This window comes from Monodon monoceros, unplaced genomic scaffold (genome assembly GCF_005190385.1).
Source record: "Monodon monoceros isolate NGI ecotype Baffin Bay Population unplaced genomic scaffold, NGI_Narwhal_1 Super_Scaffold_11, whole genome shotgun sequence".
Taxonomy (NCBI): domain Eukaryota; kingdom Metazoa; phylum Chordata; class Mammalia; order Artiodactyla; family Monodontidae; genus Monodon; species Monodon monoceros.
The window spans coordinates 13170722-13191061 of NW_021703767.1; positions in this window are offsets into that span (position 1 = coordinate 13170722).

The following is a 20340-nucleotide window of genomic DNA, read 5'->3' on the forward strand; positions in this document are numbered from 1 at the left end:
TCTGACTTGCAGGTGTTTTTCATGCCCAGTGAAGTATGCAAGTTGAGGGCAAGAGCTGGACCTACTTGACTCAAAAGAGGAGATAGAGAAAGCATCCCGAAAAGAAACTTGGAGTCAAGGGGACCCAATAAGGGACACACCTAAGGGAGAAGAGCTCTGGCTACTGGGGATTTCTGTTTTTGTTTTGTGGGATTGAAATCCTTCCCATCTCCCCATGAACTCCAATGCAATCTGCATTTCCGTCTAATGCTCTGTAGGGAGGATTTAGTTGTAAGGATGATGAAACACTGACACGTAGTTCAAGGCCAGAGTGAAACAAGGCAGAAGCTGATTCAGCCACATCTTGGCTGTTCATTACTTATTTATTGAATTACACCCTTGGACTCAAAGGCATCTTCTGTCAGAGATACACAATCCACATTTTTTTATCATCCTCTTGAAAGTATACATATTTGTAATTTTGCTTGTTGTACTTACTAGCATTTCCCAGATAGCTGACTTGTGCTAGGCAATTGCATAAATGTGCAAATTCCAGCCACAGGGTCTTTGCCCAAGGCCAGAGTTTCTCTTCGGCTTCAAAATTCCAGGAAGTTGGAATCAGATTTCAGTTCGTTGGCCAACAAAGCAGCCCATGTACAGAGTGGCCCTGGGATCCTGAGTCCCTCCTCTTTTGAGATATGTAGACAAAGCCTGGGTCAGTGCCAGGGCTTGTGTCATGCAGGATTAGAGGACCCCTGGGGTTTATTCCTATGACCACCCTCACACCTGGGCAAGGGGGTCCCACCCTTTAGAGGACCCTGTTCTGTTCCTCTCAGGCCATATTTCCCCTGGGGGGTGTTTTGCCAAGAAAATGCCTCCACCCAGAATTTTACCCCTCCTTCTAGAACAAGGTTAAGGAATATAAATATGTGATCTTGAACAGTATTTGTTTGCTTCTAAGGCAGCCTGTGCGGATGACTAAGTAGTTTACCGTGTGTCATTCTGGCATTCCTGGGGATGAAAATCGGTGTTTGGGGACCTCTGTGGTTAAGAGGTAAGCAAGAAGGTAGACCAGGAATTCGGTCTGGCGTTTCCATCCTTTTCTCTTCCTCTCCTTCCTTTCTTAGGACTCGCTCTTCCCCTTTCTCCTTTATCTCATCTCTCTCTTTCCCCAAATCATTTTTTTCTTCTGTAATCCCAAGGTGATTCCCCCCTTTACACCTTCCTCATGCTCAGGAAATAAGTAGTTTTTTAATTTCCTTCACATCACACATCACAAAGGGATTGTCACCAAGACCTTTGTTGATGAAAAATATGTTTTTATATGAATTGTAGGAAAATGTCAGAACTAGGGAAAATACAAAAGAAGCAAAGTACAAAGAGAGAAGCTTTTTAAAATAGTTATTTATTTATTATTTGTATTTTTGGCTGCGTTGGGTCTTCGTTGCTGCGCGCCGGGCTTTCTCTAGTTGCAGTGAGCGAGGGCTACTCTTCTTTGCGGTGCGCGGGCTTCTCATTGTGGTGGCTTCTCTTGTTGTGGAGCACAGACTCTAGGCGCACGGGCTTCAGTAGCAGCATGCGGGCTCAGTAGTTGTGGCGCACGGGCTCTAGAGCGCAAGCTCAGTAGTTGTGGCGCACAGGCTTAGGTGCTCCGCAGCATGTGGGATCTTCCCAGACCAGGGATCGAACCCATGTCCCCTGCATTGGCAGGCGGATTCTTAACCACTGCGCCACCAGGGAAGTCCCAAGAGAGGCTTTTTTAAATGCTAAGAAATAAATGCACTAATAACTAGGAAGCAGGGACTTCCCTGGTGGTCCAGTGGTTAAGATTCCACGCTTCCAATGCAGGGGGTGCAGGTTCAATCCCTGATAAGGGAACTAAGATCCCACATGCTGCATGGTGCAGCCAAAAAATAAAAACAAAATAACTAGGAAGCAAATTAAAAACAGTTAAAGGCAGTATTAGCTAGTCCTACCTGCATATATTTAATGTTAGTAAATTCCAAAAACTGGAAGCTATTACCAGTAAACACTGTGAGAAGATTATATCCCAGAATCACGAAGTATCTGAGGCATTTTTTGTTTTGTTTTTTGTTTTTTGCGGTACGCGGGCCTCTCACTGCTGTGGCCTCTCCCGTTGCGGAGCACAGGCTCCAGACGCGCAGGCTCAGTGGCCATGGCTCATGGGCCCAGCCGCTCTGCAGCATGTGGGATCTTCCCGGACCGGGGCATGAACCCGTGTCCCCTGCATCGGCAGGTGGACTCTCAACCACTGCACCACCAGGGAAGCCCTCTGAGGCATTTTTGAAAGTTGGAGAGGGAAAATTCTAAAAATTAATTTATATTGTTAGTAAACAGGAGTGAACAGCCTGGGATTAGAAATTTGCAAACTGTAATTGAGAGTTAGCTGTATATTTAATAATCTTGGCTATAACCTGTCATACGGTCTCTGTTTAGCAGTTGCAGCCTGGGCTCAGGCCCACTGTGGCCCACTGTATCATCTTGGGTAATTCTCTCTAGAACTCAGCTGTAAATCAGAGGCACCTGGGTTGGGTACAGTGCTTGTCCACAGTGGCTGCACCTCAGAACCACCTGGGAGATTTTTGAAAACAGTGTGCTTGGGCCCAATTATATTCACATCTTCAAATTGCATATATTTAAACAGTAAATGCACATTACATTGCTGTAAGATACGTAAGATACCAACAATGGTTTTCACTGGAAATAGGCTGCTTACCTTGGCACTTTCCATCCCATGAAGAAAATAAACTTATATTTGATTAAACAAGCATAACCAGGTTTCTGTTACATGAGGTCGAAACAATTTCTAACTGACGAGATAAGAAGCCACAAAAGGAGTTTTAGCAGGAAGCAGCTTGATTGTGTTCATGGGTAAGGTCAGGGTGCATCTGGGTGCCTGAGGAACCTCTAAGTGCTGAGCTGGATGTGTCCTTTTGGACACAGATGTGAACCTCAGGGTCACCCCTAAGTGTAGGCTCTATATCAAACTCAACACACATGCTATTCAGATTTGTAAGGAAAATGTAGTTACTCGTTCGCTTTAGGGGATGTAATTGTCTTCACGATTCTCTACCACTCTGGGTAGGAAACTGGTGAGACTTAAACATCAATGACATTTTCTCAGGTTCATCTGGTTTAAACAGTCTCTTTAGAGCAGTGATCCTCAAACGTTAATATACCTTAGAATCAGCTGGAAGGCTTGTTAAAACTCAGATTGCTGGTGCCCAAGCCCAGAAGTTTTCTCTTTAAAAAAAAAAAAGCACTTTATTAATATATAGTTTATATGCTATAAAAAGTTCACCCATTGTAAGTATATTTTGAGTACATTTAAGCGATATTTTTAGTACATTTATGTAATTGGCAACCATTACCAAAATGCAGTTTTAGAACATTTCCACCAGCATAGGAGATTTCGTCATCTGGTTTTTGCTTAAGCCATTCTCCCACTCCGAGCCCTAGTCAACCACTGATCTGCGTTTTTCTCTGTAAATTTGCTTTATCTGGACATTTCTTATAAATGGAATCATACAGTATGTAGTGTATGATTTTGCACCTGGCTTCTTAGCGTAATGTTTTAGAGCTTAATCTATGTTGTAGCATATTTTGGTAGTTTGCTCCTTATGTCTAAAAGAGTACTCCATTGCCGAATATACCATAAATTGTGCCCCCTCCAAAATTCATATGTTGAAGTCCTAACCACCTCGAAATGTGACCTTGTTTGGAAATAGGATTTTGGAAATGAAATTAGTTAATATGAAATCATACTGGAGTAGGGGAGACCCCTTATGCAATATGATTAGTATCCTTATAAAAAGGAAATTTGGACACAGATAGGCAGACAAGGAGAACACCATGTGAAGATGAAGGCAGAGATCAGGGTGATGCTTCTAGAAGCCAAGGAAAGCCAAACATTGCCAGCAAACCCCAAGAAGCTGGGGGAGAGGCATGGGACAAATTCTCTCTCACAGCCTCAGAAGGAACCAACCTTGCTGACACCTTGATCTCAGACTTCTAGTCTCCAGAACTGAGACAGTTCAATTTCTGTTATGTAAGCCACTTTGTTACAGAAGCTGTAGCAGACTAATGCAAGATGATTTCCAGGTTTTGACTATTATGAATAATGCTGCCAAGAACATTGGTATACACATCTGTGTGGACATACAGTTTCATTTCTCTTTAGTTTGCTTTTTAACTTTTGTTCAATTTTTTTAAAACCTGCCAAACAATATTTCAGTGGTTACATTATTTTATATTCCCATCAGCAAGACAAAGGTTCCACTTTCTCCACATCCTTGCCAACACTTGCTATTGTTTATCTTTTTTTATTATATCCATTCCAGTGAGTATGTAGTGGTATTTTATTGTACTTTTATTTTGCATTTCCCTAACGACTAATGATGTTGAGCATCTTTTCATGTGCTTATTAGCTATTTATATATCTTCTTTGATGAAATGTCTATGCCAGCCTATTCCCATTTTTGGCCTTATAGCACTGGCTGGAACCTCCAGTGCAATGTTGACCAGAAGTGGTGAGAGTTGAGATATTTGGGTTGTTCTCAATAGTTAGGGGAAGCATTCAGTCTCCTACCATTAAGTGTGATATTTGCTGTAGGTTTTTCATAGATGCCCTTTATCCAGGTTGAGGAAATTCCCATCTATTCCTAGTTTGTTTACATGAAGGATGTTAGCTTTTGTCAAATGATGTTTCTGCATCTATTAAGATGATCATGTGGTTTTTGTCCTTTGTTCTATTTATCTAGTGTACTACATTGATAGAGTTTCAGGTGTTTAACCAACCGTGCATTCCTGTAATAAATCCCATTTGAACGGAGTATATAATCCTTTGTATGTGTTGTGAATTTGATTTGTTAATATCTGTAATGTTATTTTCTTGTGATGTCTTTATTTGATATCAGGATAATACTGGTGTCATTGAATGAGTTGAGAAGCCATCCATACTCAGGCTTTTCTTTGTGGGAAGGTTGTTCATCACTAATTCAGTTTCTTATTAGAATTCATTTTAGATTTTCGATTTCTTCTTGATTCAGTTTTGGTAATGTATGTCTTCTAAAGAATTTGTCCACTTCATCTAAATTGTGTAATTTGTTGATATGGAGTTGGTCATAATATTTTCTTATAAATTTTAAATTTCTATAGGGTTGGTAGTATTGTCCCTGCCGTCATTACTGACTTTGGCTATTTCTTTGTTGCTCTTATTTTCTTGCTCAATCTTAACTAAACAGTTGTCAGTTCTGTTAACGTTTTTCAAAGAACCAACTTTTGTTTCTGTTTTTGTATTTTGGCCACACCGTACGGCTTGTGGGATCTTAGTTCCCCAACCAGGGATCAAACTCTGGTGGAGTCCTAACCACTGGACCTCCAGGGAATTCCCCTCAAAGAACCAACTTTTGGTTTCATTGATTTTCTTTATTGTTCTTCTGTTTTCTATTTCACTGATTTCCAACCTAATCTTTATTATGTCTTTCCTTCTGCTTGCCTTGGGTTTATTTTGCTTTTCTTTTGTCTAGTTTCTTAAGGTGGAAGCATTGTTTATTGATTTGAAATCTTTCTTCTTTTCTAGTGTGGGTATTCAAACCTATAAATTTCCCTCTAAGCATTGCATTAGCTACACCCATAACATGATACGTCACATTTTCATTTTAATATAATTTGAAATATTCTCTAATTGCTCTCATGATTTCTTTTTTCACTCATGCATTAAAGTATAGTGCTTAACTTCCAAATATCAGGATTCCCCAAATTTCCTTCCGTTGTGTTTTTTGTTGTTGTTGTTGTTGTTTTGGGTTTTCTTGGCCATGCCACACGGCATGTGGGATCTTAGTTCCCTGACCAGGGATCTAACCCACACCCCCTGCAGTGCAAGCACTGGAAGGGCAGAGTCTTAACCACTGGACCTCCCGGGAAGTCCCATGTTGTTGATTTCTAATTTAATTCCACGGTGAGTTAAAAGAATAGACTCTGTATGATTTCACTCCTTTTAAATATAGTGAGATTTGTTTTATGGCCTAGCACTTGATCTATTCTGGAAAATGTTCCACCTGCTCTTGAAATGAATGTGATTATGCAGTTGTTTGGTGAAATATTCTACATATATCATTAGGTTGCATAGGTTGGTAGTGTTTTTTAAGTCCTCCGTACCTTTGCTGATTTTCTGTCTGCTTTTTCTATAACTAATTGAGTGGGATATTGAAATCTCCAACTACTATTATTGTGTTGTCTACATTTCGTTTTTTTAATGACTGAAGTATAGTTGACTTACAATGTTGTGTTTCTGGTGTACAGCAAAGTGATCCAGATTCTTTTCCATTATAGTTTATTACAAGATATTAAATACAGTTCTCCGTGCTGTACAGTAGGACCTCGTTGTTTACCTGTTTTATATATAGTAGTTTGTATGTGCTAATTCCAAAGTCATAACTTATCCCTGCCCCCCGCAACCCTGGCCCTTTCCCCTGTGGCAAAACCATAAGTTTGTTTTCTATGACTGTGAATCTGTTTCTGTTTTATAAATAAGTTCATTTGTATCATTTTTTAGATTCCACGTATAAGTGATTCATATGATATTTGTCTTTCTCTGTCTGACTTCACTTAGTATGATAATATCTAGGTCCATCCATGTTGCTGCAAGTGGCATTATTTCAATTTATTATGGCTGAGCAGTATTCCATTATGTATATATACATACCACATCTTCTTTACCATTCATCTGTCAGTGGGCATTTAGGTTGCTTCCATGTCTTGGCTATTGTAAATAGTACTGCTTTGTACATTGGGGTGCATGTATCTTTTTTGAATTAGAGTTTTCTCTGGATATATGCCCAGGAGTGGGATTGCTGGACCATATGGTAACTCTACTTTTAGGTTTTTAAGGAACTTCCATGCCAGTTCTCCATAGTGGCTGTATCAATTTATATTCCCACCAACAGTGTAGGAGGTTTCCCTTTTCTCCACACCCTCTCCACATTTATTATTTGTGTCTACATTTCCATTTAATTTTCTCCATTTTCTTTCATGTTTTTGAGGTTCTGGTAGTAGATGCATATATATTTATAATTGTTATACCTTCCTGATATAGTGACTCTTTTATCATTTTGGAACATCTCTGTCTCTAGTAATATTTCTTTGTCTTAACATCTATTTTAGCTGATATCCATATAGCTACTCCAACTCTCTTATGGTTACTGTTTTCATGGCATATCTTTTTCCATCTTTTTACTTTCAACCTATTTATGTCTCTGAATCTAAGGTGTTCTCTTGCAGACAACACATAGTAGACTTTTGCCCTTTTTGTCCAATATGAATATCGCTGCTCTTTGATTGGATTGTAGACCATTCAAATTTAATGTAATTAATAATACGTTTGGATTTACTTTTGCCGTTTTGCTGTTTGTTTCCTATACGTCTCTTATCTTCTTTGTTTCTCTGTTCCTCTTTTACTGCCTTCTTTTGTGTTAAAAAAATTTTTTTAGAATATCATTCAAATTCCTCTGTTAATTTTCTTACTATTTAAAAATTTATTTTATTAGTGGTTGTTCTATAGATTGCAACATCTTAACTTACCAAAATCCAATTGTGATTAATACTAATTTAATTCTGGTAAAATATAGAAACTTGGCTCCAGTATACGTCCATTCTCTCCCCTCACCTTTATATTATTACAGTTATATGTATTACATTTATATGTAGTATAAACCCAACAATAAAGTGTTACGATTATTGCTTTACACAATCTTATGTCTTTTAAAGAAATCAGGAGAAGACATAAGGAAAATATATCTATAGAGTCTTTTATATTAACCCACATATTTACCATTTCCAGTGCTTTTCATTTCTTCCCATGTGTTCAAATTGCAATCTGATGTCACTTCCTTTCAGTCTGAAGGACTTTCTGTAATACGTCTTGAAAGGCAAGGCTGTCATCACTCCCATTAACAGTGCCTCTGGATGTGAGCATCACCCACTACACCCGATCAATTGAGGCCCCTTTAATCACAGCACCATAACTGCCAGTCCACACGGCCTGGCCGGCCCTGGCAGAACTTCCACACCCACTGGGCTGGAGGAGATGGAAGCAGTACTGGCAAGCATGCCTCGGATATCCACTATTCTTATCCAAAGTTCAGCAGTTTTCAGACATAAACACTTCTCAGATTGTCCTATGTCTTTGGTCAATTTCCAGGGCACTTAAATGTTGTTCTTGTCAGGTTTTTTTAGCTTTACGGTTGCTATCTGGGGAGAGGATTTGCTAACCATTTCACTTGGCCGTAGCCAGAAGTCTGCTTCCTCCCCATGATTCTGATTCATTAGACCTGAGGGGTAGCTGGAGAATTTGAATTTTAATGAGTTCTCAGGTAATACTAATGTTAATGCTGCTGGCCCAAGGACCACACTTTGAAACCCACTGCTTTAGGTTAAATCAATCTCTTTCAGATGTGAAAACAACTTTCTCAGATATGAATTCATTATGAGCACACATAAAATTTTATTTTAAACTTGCTGCAGGGGAACAAGGCATCCAATAAAACCAGTTCAGATATTTCCTTTTGGTGGAAACTTTTGGTAGAAGTAAAGGTTACTAGATAATTTTGTTAACATTAGCTTCAAGACAGGCCTGTCGGGTGAAACACTCTGTTCACACCAGCCTGATGGTCAGCAATTCGGGTGATTCATAACAAGACACGCCAGTAAGTCTAGCAGCCCACGGGGGCTCTTAAACTCATCAGAGTCTACAAGAAAATTGCTCAATTATTTTATCATGAATGCTAGGCACTTTCCACAGGAGGTTGTTGATTTTACCAGGCCCCTCTGTTCTTCTCCAGACGGCCCTCCTCAGATAGTGGAAGTGGACAGTTTTCTCTCTCGTGTAAATGCCGAGTTTCCTCCCTTTCCTGCTGTTGCACCCCAGGATGGACTCTGGGCATCTAGTTGGCAGAAGTCAGGCAGCAATAGAGGAGGGCACAGCCTATCCATGTGTTGTCATCAGGATCCCCGTTGGTTTCTGCCGCACAGCAGCTGGTCCATTCTGCTTCTGGACCGGTGACAGCTATGGCGTGACTCGTCCTACCTCTATCATCTGTGGTTCCGACCACTGCCATCTTGTCACCAAATCCCCACTTCTTTTGCATTGCCTCCAGTCTTCTGCTGGTCCCCGGTCAACTCGGCCTTTTCATATCCCAACAAGGGGGCCCACAGGAACGTCAGGGGCTCTAGGTGCTAGGCACAGGCCACATTTTACTGCTCCAACTTTTCTATCCTGACAGCTCCCTCTACACGCCACTGCCCTGCCCTGGCACCATGTTGAAATGTATCCACATGGACCCTCTCTTAAAACTTTGTTCCTCCTCCACCCACCGTTGTATGAATGCCACTGGCATTCCTAAATTTGTCAAGATCTTCCATTTCATCTGGGTGTTTCTACCTCAGCCCTCAGCACTCACAGGGAGAGAGGAAGTGAGGACCCAAGTGGTGCACACCACTTGCTTGCCCTACAGCTCTCTCCTTTTCCCTCCCTTCCCATAATGTTGAAGGAAGAGTGTTTTACTTTCTCCACCTCAGAGGATCTCAAACTTTTGCTGCATCAGAACCCCTTGGAGGGCTTATTAAAGCACAGATGACTCAACCCCATCCCCAGAATTCAGCAGGTCTGAGATGGGGCCTGAGAATGTGCATTTCTAACACGTTCTCAGGAGATGCTGCTGCTGCTGGTGCTAACCACACTTTAAGAACCACTGGTCTACCTTCTACCCTGATTTCTTGCTACCCCTGATCTCAAGTAAAATCCTATTGTCTTTTCGCAAAACTTGATACTTGGCTTGTTAATGGATGCTAAAGGGACTTAGAAAATCCTTTCTTCTCAACAAAAGATTTTCAAACTATTATCTTCTAAGGTGGGGATGACTAATTTATTGTCCAGACAGGGATACCTTTGATGCTTAAATGGGTTAATAATAATAATAATGCCAGGACCACAAGAGTAGTCCGGACTGCCGTAGGCAGACCAGGATGCCTGTTCACCCCGTGCTACGGCCTCAAGAAAATCATCTTTGGAACTCAAAGCAATTACTTCCTTGTTCTAGGAGTAAACAAGCTCTCCTTCCCTGGGACAAAGAGGTTGGTGGCTCAAACTTGGAGATGGAAGGGCTTCCCTGGTGGCTCAGTGGTTGAGAGTCCGCCTGCAGATGCAGGGGACACGGGTTCGTGCCCCGGTCCGGGAAGATCCCACATGCCGCGGAGCGGCTGGGCCCGTGAGCCATGGCCGCTGAGCCTGCGCGTCCGGAACCAGTGCTCCACAATGGGAGAGGCCGCAACAGTGAGAGGCCCGCGTACCACAAAAAAAAAAAAAAAAAAAAAAAAATCTTGGAGATGGAAGACTGACAGGGAGTGTGATTTAAGAGAGAAACAAAACACAGTGGTTTAATATTTTCAAAACATTATCCCCATTACAGTAAGTCCTCTACGTACAAACCAAGTTGTGAACTTTCAAAGAGGCAAACGTGCGTTCCATCAACGTCAGGTGTGAGTAGAATTGCAGCCCTCCGTCTCCTGTTGCTGATGACCCTTCCGCTCTACCATCTCCCACCTCCTCTCCCTCCTCCAGTCAGTAGCTCTTCTTGCCTGTTCACTCGATGCCAGCCCCTGGATGCCAGCTGTTGTGCTGTACTGCTGTACTCTTCAAGGTACCGTAAGGTTAAAAATGTTTTCTTGTGTGTGTGTGTGTGTGTGTGTTTATGTATTATTTGTGTGAAAAGTATTATAAACCTATTACAGTACAGTACTATATAGCCGATTGTGTTGGGTACCTAGGCTAACTTTATTGGACTTACGAACAAACTGGACTTAGAAACATGCTCTCGGAAGAGAACTCGTTCGTATGTAGGGGACTTCCTGTATATACATTTGGAGTTAACCGCCTATAGCACCAAAGCGCCTAACTAGCCTGTGGGCACAAAGTAAAGGCAGTTTGCATTTCTTCCTGGCACAAGCCTCACCAGCTCTATTGGAAATTAGCCCTTTTCTTCATCACCCCATGTCCTTAGTTATTTCTGGGCATGCCCAAAGTAGCAGCTCACAAGTGCCCACAAACCAGAATGTCAGCTGCAGCCCCCATATGGCCTTGTCCTTCCTCTTCTGCTTAGGCCTCTTGTTGCCTCCGTAGTCCACAGAGCCACCTGGAGAAGTGTCATTCCTGCAGCTTCCCATCATGGGGACCCCGTTCTAGGCCAAGGGTGCTCCTGCAGATGCTCCCTCGTCTCTGGTACCAGAGCATGGCTGGGTTTTATGCAGAGCCTCTCCCCCAACTTCCTGCCACACTTTGTTTCCTGGGCCCCAAGTTGGATTTTTTTTTTTTTTTTGTCCATGCCACGCAGCATGTGGGATCTTAGTTCCTCAATCAGGGATTGAATCTGCACCCCCTGCAGTGGAAGCATGGAGTCTTAACCACTGGACCACCAGGGAAGTCCCAAGTTGGATGTAATTTGAAGGCAACACAAATAGGATTTGCTGATGGTTAGAATATTGGGTGCAAGAAGAGAGGAGTCCAGGCTGATTCCAGGGTTTTGACTCAGTGAATGAGGTTGTTATTAATTAGGATGGTTGGGAAGATTGTAGATGGAGCAGGTTTTCTTTGGAAAAGATCAGTAGATTCATTTTGGACACAGTTTGTGATGTCTTTTCAATATCTAAGATAAGAAAGGTAATAATGGACCTTCCCTTTCAACTTCTATGCCATTACCGTAGACAGAACTATAAAGATTATTTTCCAATTCCAGCAGGCACTGTTGAGTGCCTGCCCAACTGCCCTGTTCCCTTTATTCCACACTGGCAGAACCCTGATTTTGTTCCAGTGTCTAACCTCACCTGTGTGACTGGAGAAAATGCTGGTTGTCTAAACCTGCCAGGGTCACCCCATTCTGCATGTCAGTGAGGAGTAGAAGGGTAAGCCTGACAACCACTCAATTCGGGTCAATGAGACGTGGGGGGCAGTCATTTGGAGGCTTCTGGGAAATGTTCTTTCTTTAAAAAAGATTTACAAAAAGAATTGGTCTGGCTTTTTCTCCTGGTTGTCCTAGGGCAACCATCCTGCAAACATGATGTGAGTAAAAACAAGCTGAGGATGGTCACGCTGAAAGATAGCATTTTCCAGCCCATTAGTTAACTAACTGGAACCATCCTCTCTCTGGATCTCTTCTGCAAGATGACGCACCCCTTGATTGGTTAAGCCATTTTGAGAAGGGTTTTCTTCACTTGCCTGTTAAAGCATCCTAACTGGTACACAAAGTAAGGAGAGAAAGTCATCCTGAGGAGGAAACCACAGAAAGTTCAGGGCAGTAGATTAAGGTGCCCGTTTGTCACTGGCAAGGTCAGGCCAGTACCAGCAGCAGGGCAATTTCCAGTGCAAAGAACTGACTGGATTATGAATTTGAACTAGAAACTGCTTGTATTGTCATAGGTCTCTACTTTTTCTTTGCCAGAGAGGGCCGGTGTTTTACACTGTAGGGGTATCTGTGCCCAAGGCCTTATCATCTCCTGTCGACTCCGAGCTCCGCCCTCCTACACAAGACTGTCCTTGGCACCGAGTCAAGTCCATGAATTGCTCTCACACTTCCTATTCCACTTTGTGCTCACAAGCGCCTGTTAGGAGGCCAGGCATATCCCCAATTTACAAACTGAGAATTAAAACTTTGGGGAGGTGATCACAGCCTAGAAATGGCAAAACCCCGACTTGAACCAGGGTAGATTCCAGGCTGGCACTCTTTGACCCACACCATGAAATTTGTTTTAAAGTCTAAAATGACATCATTGTTCTTACTTGGTTATTCTAATTTTACATGTTAAGCATGATTAAAGTAACTAAACATTGTAAGACTCCCATGTGTCTTGATTCAAACAAAACACACACTAAATACCTAAGGTCTCTAGGGTATGTTTGGTTTTCTGTTACTCAAAATAACAATAATTTTCTTTCATATGCCACTTGATCAAGACTGTTTTTGCCCTTACCAGTTTTCTTACAAACGTGCTTTGAGTTAACCTTTTAATGCCTTATATAACAGGGTTCAGAATCACATTAATTCTAGAAGTGACCTCTTTATTACTCTTGACAATTAACAGGTATTTAAATTTATAGCAATCCTGTTACATATGCATTTCGTTGTGTGTGAACCAGCATGGTATGTTTTTCTTCTCATAAAGCTCTTCATTTGCATTGGAATAAAAACTGCATTGGTTTGAAGTGAGAAATTTAGTCCAGTTTTACCAGGAAGGGAAGTCGAACCAGTTCCGCTGGGTGGGAAAGTTGTTCAGTTTGGTTTTGTTAAGAGCCAGTTATTTCAACAGGAAAATGAGTTTATTTGGGAATAGCAGAGGAATTACAATTCAGGACGGTAAACTATGGCGAAACATAGGCGAGTCCTAAAAAAGTGGTTCTTAATAAGTTGGTTTGAGAGTGAGTGTGGGATGTCCCTACTGTTTATTTTTGCTTTTAAGATGAGAAATGTTCCAGAAATGTTAATGTGCTGAATTTTTCAAAGAGCAAATCATTTTTTAAATGTTCCAGGAAAGTTTGATTTTGACAAAATGTGTACGAGGTGAAAGGAAGTTTATCCTCTAATTATTCGTGGACACATTTTATAGTGAAAACACCCTTATTAACCAGGACATCTGGGGTAGAGTATTGATTCTTTTCTCTGGTGTTCTTGTATCTCAGTTTCTTCTACAGAACGAGGGGTTGACAAGATGTATGAGTTTCTTGTTACTGCTATAACACATTACCACAGACTTAGTGTTTTAAAACGACACAGATTTATTTTCTTGTGTTTCTGGAGGTCAGAAGTCAGATGGGGGTCTCACTGGGCTAAAACCATGGTATTAGCAGATCCGTGTTCCCTTCTGGAGTGTCTTGGGGTGAATCCATTTCTTTGCCTTTTCCAGTATCTAGAGGCTGCCTGCATTCCTTGGCTCATGGCCATTCCCTCCATCTTCAAGGCCAGAGTCAGCAATGGCCAATTGAGTCTTTCTCACATTACATCACTCTGAAGCTGACTTTTCTACCTCCTTCTCCCACTTGTAAGGATCCTTGTGGTTACATTGAGCTCACCCTTGTGATTACATTGACCCAGCTCAGCCAGAATTATCTCTTTATTTTTTTATTTTACTTTTTAAAATAAATAAATAAATTTATTTATTTATTTTTGTCTGTGTTGGGTCTTCATTGCTGCGCGCAGTCTTTCTCTAGTTGTGGCGAGCAGGGGCTACTCTTTGTTGCGGTGCACAGGCTTCTCATTGCAATGGCTTCTCTTGTTGCAGAGCAAAGGCTCTAGGCGTGCGGTCTTCAGTAGTTGTGGCTCACGGGCTCAGTAGTTGTGGCTCGCGTAGTTGTGGCTCACGGGCTCAGTAGTTGTGGCTCGCGGGCTCTAGAGCGCAGGCTCTGTAGTTGTGGCGCACGGGGTAAGTTGCTCCACGGCATGTGGGATCTTCCTGGACCAGGGCTTGAACCCGTGTCCTCTGCATTGGCAGGCACATTCTCAACCACTGCGCCACCAGGGAAGTCCCACCTCTTTATTTTAAGGTCAGCTGATTAGCAACCTAAATTCCATCTGTGAACTTAATTCCTCTTTGCCATATAACCTAATATATTCACAGGTTCTGGAGATTAGGATGTGGACATCTTTGGGAGCCGTTATTCTGCCTACCACACTAGGCAATCTCTTAGATCTTTCCAATTCAAAATTTTATGAAAAAACTCAATATAATTGTCCTCCATTACTGTAACTTTAAAGTGCAATAAGTAAAACCCAAACAACTAGGTTATAGGGAAAGAAGTAGAATGATATTTTATTAATTGTTTAAATTTTATTTTTATAAAAGGAACTATATTCACATAGTTCAAAATCCAAAGCATAGGGCTTCCCTGGTGGCGCAGTGGTTGAGAGTCCGCCTGCCGATGCAGGGGACGTGGGTTTGTGCCCCGGTCCGGGAGGATCCCATGTGCCGCAGAGCGGCTGGGCCCATGAGCCATGGCCGCCGAGCCTGCGCGTCTGGAGCCTGTGCTCCACAACGGGAGAGGCCACAACAGTGAGATGCCCGCGTACTGCAAAAAAAAAAAAAAAAATCCAAAGCATAATAAGGAATAGATTGAGGGTCTCACACCCATCCCTAGTCATGTGTATGTATCATTATTGAGCCATCCCCTACTGTATTACTTTCCTAGGGCTGCCATAACAAATTATAACTAACTGGATAGGTTAAAATAACAGAAATGTATTCTCCCACAGTTCTGGAGGACAGATGTCCAAAATCAGGGTGTCAACAGAGTTCTGATCCCTCCAGAGGCTCTAAGGAAGAAGTCTTCCTTACCTCCTCCAGCTTCTGGAAGCTCCAGGCATTCCTTGGCTTGTGGCTATATCACTCCAATCTCTGCCTCCATGGGCACATGGCCTTCTTCCCTGTGTGTATGTGTGTGTGTCCTCTCCTCTTCTTATAAGGACACCGGACATTGGTTTAGGGTCCACCCTAATCCAGTATGACCTCATCTTAACTAATTATATCTAGAAAGATCCTATTTCCAAATAAGGTCACATTCACAGGTGCTAATTGTTAGGACTTGAACTTATCTTTGGATGGAAACGTGGAAGTTTTCAGTTATTTGCTATTAGAACAGAGGCTGCATGTTTTCTTATGGACTTGTATGGGTATTCTTATGGATTTGTGAAATGCCTCTGAAATACAAATTCCTAAAAGCGTAAATGCTGAGCCATAGGTTTTTTTTTTTTGCCAAATTGTGCTTCAAAAAGGTTGCAGTTATTTCCATCCCCACCCTCAGTGTTTGTTTCCGTACAGCCTCATCAAACTTCCATAATACCGGTCTCTTTATCTGCCAGTCTGAGAGGTAAAAATAAGATCTCATTTTAAATGTCCATTTATTTGATTATTCATGCAAATGAGCACACTTCCTTGTGTTTATTGACTTTCTAAGTCTGTGAATTGCTAGTTGTTTCCTATTCCCTCTTGAGCAGCTGATCTATTTTTTATTTAATCCACTTCAGGCATTTTTGGTCACCATCTTTTCTTTGTTCTTTCTCTTAAATGGAGCTTGATCTTTTACGTAAATCTAAGACAAGAGATTGTGTGAAAGTCCATACCTACAGTGAAGGGGTATTTGCTTTTCAGGGCTAACTTTCTATGATACAGCTCTGACGTGAGTAGGGAAAGTACCTAATAAGAGTATGGTATCTGTGGTGGTTGTAATTTCTGGCGAGAGAGAGGGAGAGAGGGAGGACAGTTATTATCAGAAATGAGGTATGTTTGAAAGTGTGTCAGTGGGTGGGAGTTTATATAAAACTGTGAGAAGGTGAAATCCCTTTTTCTCTTTTTTTTAAATGAGAAAGCTTCAGCTGGGTTATCAAACTGGTGGTAAACATCCAACAGACTGCATGTTCTTCCTGAGTCTCTCTTCCCAGCACAGAGCCATTTAGTTTGTAATTAAGAAAAATGAGGAGGGTAACTCCACTTCTGGGTACACATCCAAAAGAACTGAAAGCAGGACATGATCAGGTATCTGTACACCCAGGTTCATAGTAGCATAATTCACAAGAGCCAAGATGTGGGCACAACCCAAATGTCCATGGACAGATCAATAGATAAACAAAATGTGGTCTATCAATGCAATAGAATATTATTCAGCCTAAAAAGGAAAGAAATTCTGACACAGGCTACAACAGGTGAACCTTGAGGACATTACACTATCCTTTTTTTTTTTTTTTGCTGTACATGGGCCTCTCACTGTTGTGGCCTCTCCCGTTGCGGAGCACAGGCTCCGGACGCGCAGGCTCAGCGGCCATGGCTCACGGGCCCAGCCGCTCCGCGGCACGTGGGATCCTCCCACACCGGGACACGAACCCGTGTCCCCTGCATCGGCAGGCGGACTCTCAACCACTGCGCCACCAGGGAAGCTTTTGAGTGAGACACAAAAGGACAAATACGGCTTGATTTCACTTATGTGAAGTATCTAGATAGTCAAACTCATAGACACAGAAAGTAGAATAGTAGTTGCCAGGGACTGGAAGAAGGAAGTTGTTTAATGAGTACACAGTCTCAGTGTACAAAACTCAGTCTCAGTTTTGTGAGATGGCAAGAGTTCTGGAGATGGATGGTGGTGGTGGATACACAATAATGTGAATGTATCTGATGCCACTGAACTGTGCACTTGAAAGTGTCTGAGATGGTAAATTTTATGTTATGTGTATTTTACCACAACTTAAAATTTAAAAATGTAAAATTTATGTTGTATATATTTTACCACAATTAAAAATAAATGGAAGGAGGGAAGGAAGGAACAGTGAAGAGTGAAGAGCGGTTGTTTTTAACGTCATTTCACAGCAGGTAATATCCAGCACAAGAGGCAACCCCAGGACAGCGGGCCCTGTAACTGAATTCTACTCTCAGTCCTTTACAGCCAGGCCCCGTCTCCAGCCCACTGGCTGCAAGAAGTCTTCTAGAAATCAGAAATGGCTCCTTGTCTAGAACTGGCAGCGCACAGCACTGCTTAAAGATGAAAAATTGGTAGTTCACTGGGATTCCTGTGTTGCAAGGTCAGTTTTTGTTGAAGAAAAGTAGAGTATAACATCCTTCAGGGATCCTTTGTTCATGCAGAGGCATCAGTGGTGGCTACAAATCCCTTGCATTGTAGGTGACTAGGGAAGAAAAGACTTGCACTGCCCCCCTGCCAACATGAAGCTGTTTAGTATGCAGTTAAGAATAGTGGGGTGGGGGAAGGTTTTTTGCCCTGGTTCTCACACCAGGCACTCATCCAGCCACCCCTTACCAGCTCTTCACCTGCAAGAAGGGGATGTATCCCAACTAAATGTCTGGATCAGTGTCTGGCATCCATAAGCATTTGAGAATGAGTAACTTCCATCCCTACCCCAAACAGCTGGTTGGATATGTGAACCCAAGGCCTTTCTTGGGGACTGGGGACTTGTCTCACCCCTGCCGCCACCCCCCCTCTGCCCAGCATGCCAGAGCCCTCGGGTCCAAGGATCTAGAATAGGCCTGAGGAGAAAGGAGAGCTGGCTAGGAGGTCCCCCTGCAGGCCCGAAGCCTAAACTTCTCCTACCAGCTCTGGGGGAAGGAGTGGTTGACTTATCTGTGATCCCTTCTGGGCCATTTGAATTTACCATGCTCGGGTACTGTGTAATCTTTTCCAAAAATATTTTATTATATATTTTTTAAATGCTTAACTATTAAAAATACTACTAAGATAAATTTTATAAGATGTAAGATTCACCTCTGGTTGAGACCGTTAAAAACAAGACAACAGGCCCCAAATGGAGTCGCTTATGTTAAGCCCCATGTCACCAAACCAAGACAACTTAATTACAGTTTCTGCTCTCCTAGAAATGGAATCTTTAACCGGTCTATCAGGAATCACCTGATTTCTAGAATCGCCTGACTCCTAGCACTAGTTAGGTAATCTGCCTGACAGACTCGAAAGGAAAGTAACCTGCTCTAACCACCTGGATTTTTTGCCTAGTATAACGTCCTTGTTTCTGCTCCCTTCTACCTATAAAAATCTTTCATTTTGTACAGCTCCTCAGAGCTCCTTTCCATTTCCTAGATTGGATGCTGCCCGACTCAAATTAATTTTGCTCAAACTCTTAAAACATTTAATATACCTCAGTCTATTTTTTGACAAGACAGAGGTAGAGTTTTCAGTTCTCAGAGAGTTTTTCCCTTCAGAATGAAAAATAACTGAAAGCCACCTCAGAGCGGTGCCTTTCTTCAACTTTGACCTTACCTACGCTGCTCATCATTAAGCCTCCAGTGCCAGCATAGCGCTGGGCACAGAGTAAACCCTCAATAGGTATTTGATGAATAAATCAATTGATGTCAAAACAAAATGCGGGATACTTATGATCCCCAATTCTGCATTTTCCTAAAGAAAGGATATTTGGGGCTTCCCTGGTGGTGCAGTGGTTGAGAGTCCGCCTGCCGATGCAGGGGACACGGGTTCGTGCCCCGGTCCGGGATGCCGCGGAGTGGCTGGGCCCGTGAGCCATGGCCGCTGAGCCTGCGTATCCGGAGCCTGTGCTCCGTAACGGGAGAGGCCACAACAGTGAGAGGCCCGCGTACCGCAAAAAAAAAAAAAAAGGAAAGGATATTTGGGTCATGGTATGGTAATGTAATTAAATACATACTTGGTCCTCGTCCATTTCTGACAACAGAGCTCCTAAAATCCTTGCAATTTCCTAAGTGACTAGAAGGATGAACGTTCTTTTTTATGTTAATGAGATGACTTTTGGATCCCCCTAAGGGTGGGAGTTGGTTGCCAGAAGAACTGACCACGTGATTAGAGGCTGAACCTTTTGGTCCCACCCCCTCACCCCCAGGGAGGGGAGAGGGGCTGGAGGTCGAGTCAGCCACCAATGGCCAATGACTTAATCAATGATGCCTATGAAATGAAGCTTCCGGAAAACCCCCAAAAGATAGGGTTTGGAGAGCTTCTGAGCTGGTGAACACTTGGAGATGGGGGGAGAATGGTATGCCTGGAGAGGGCATGGAGACTCCACGCCCCTTCCCCATACCTTGCCTTACGAATCTCTTCCATCTGGCTGTTCATATCCTTTTATAATACACCAGTAATCTAGCGAATTAAATGTTTCTCTGAGTTCTGTGAGCTGCTCTAGTAAATTAATCAAACTCAAGGAGGGGTCTTGTTGGAACCTCCAATCGGTCAGAAGCACAGGTGATCAGCTGGCCTTATGCCTGGCTTCCGAAGCTGGGGAAGGGGGTAGGCGTGTGAGACTGAGCCCTTAACCTGTGGGATATGATGCCCTCTCTGAGTAGGCAATGTCAGAATAGAGTTGAATTGTGGGACACTGAGCTGGTGTCTGGAGACTTGTTGGATAGTGTTGGGAACCACCCTCCCTACTGCCACCAACACCCTCCCCTCGCACAATGGAATGGAATTGGTGCTAGAAACATTTTACATAGAAACCAGCCGGGTATATAATATTTATTGTTCATTAATTGAGGTGATAGATGAGGACCTCTGATTTTAGGCTTGGCTGAGATTCCCAGATGCTTAAAACTGGAGAAAGAAGGAAAGTATCTAACTGGAGTTGTGGAAGCCCAAGATGCTGGGAAATCCCTTTCAGGGCGACCAGAACGGCCCATGTGATGGGAAGTCATATTTTGACTGAGTCACATTCACACTGAAGACACAGAGAAAGAGTCAGCCATGAAATTGATGGTTGAACAGATCAGGTGTCTGGGATGAATCCACAGACCTCCAGATTTGGAAGACTGTAACAGACCCCCCGT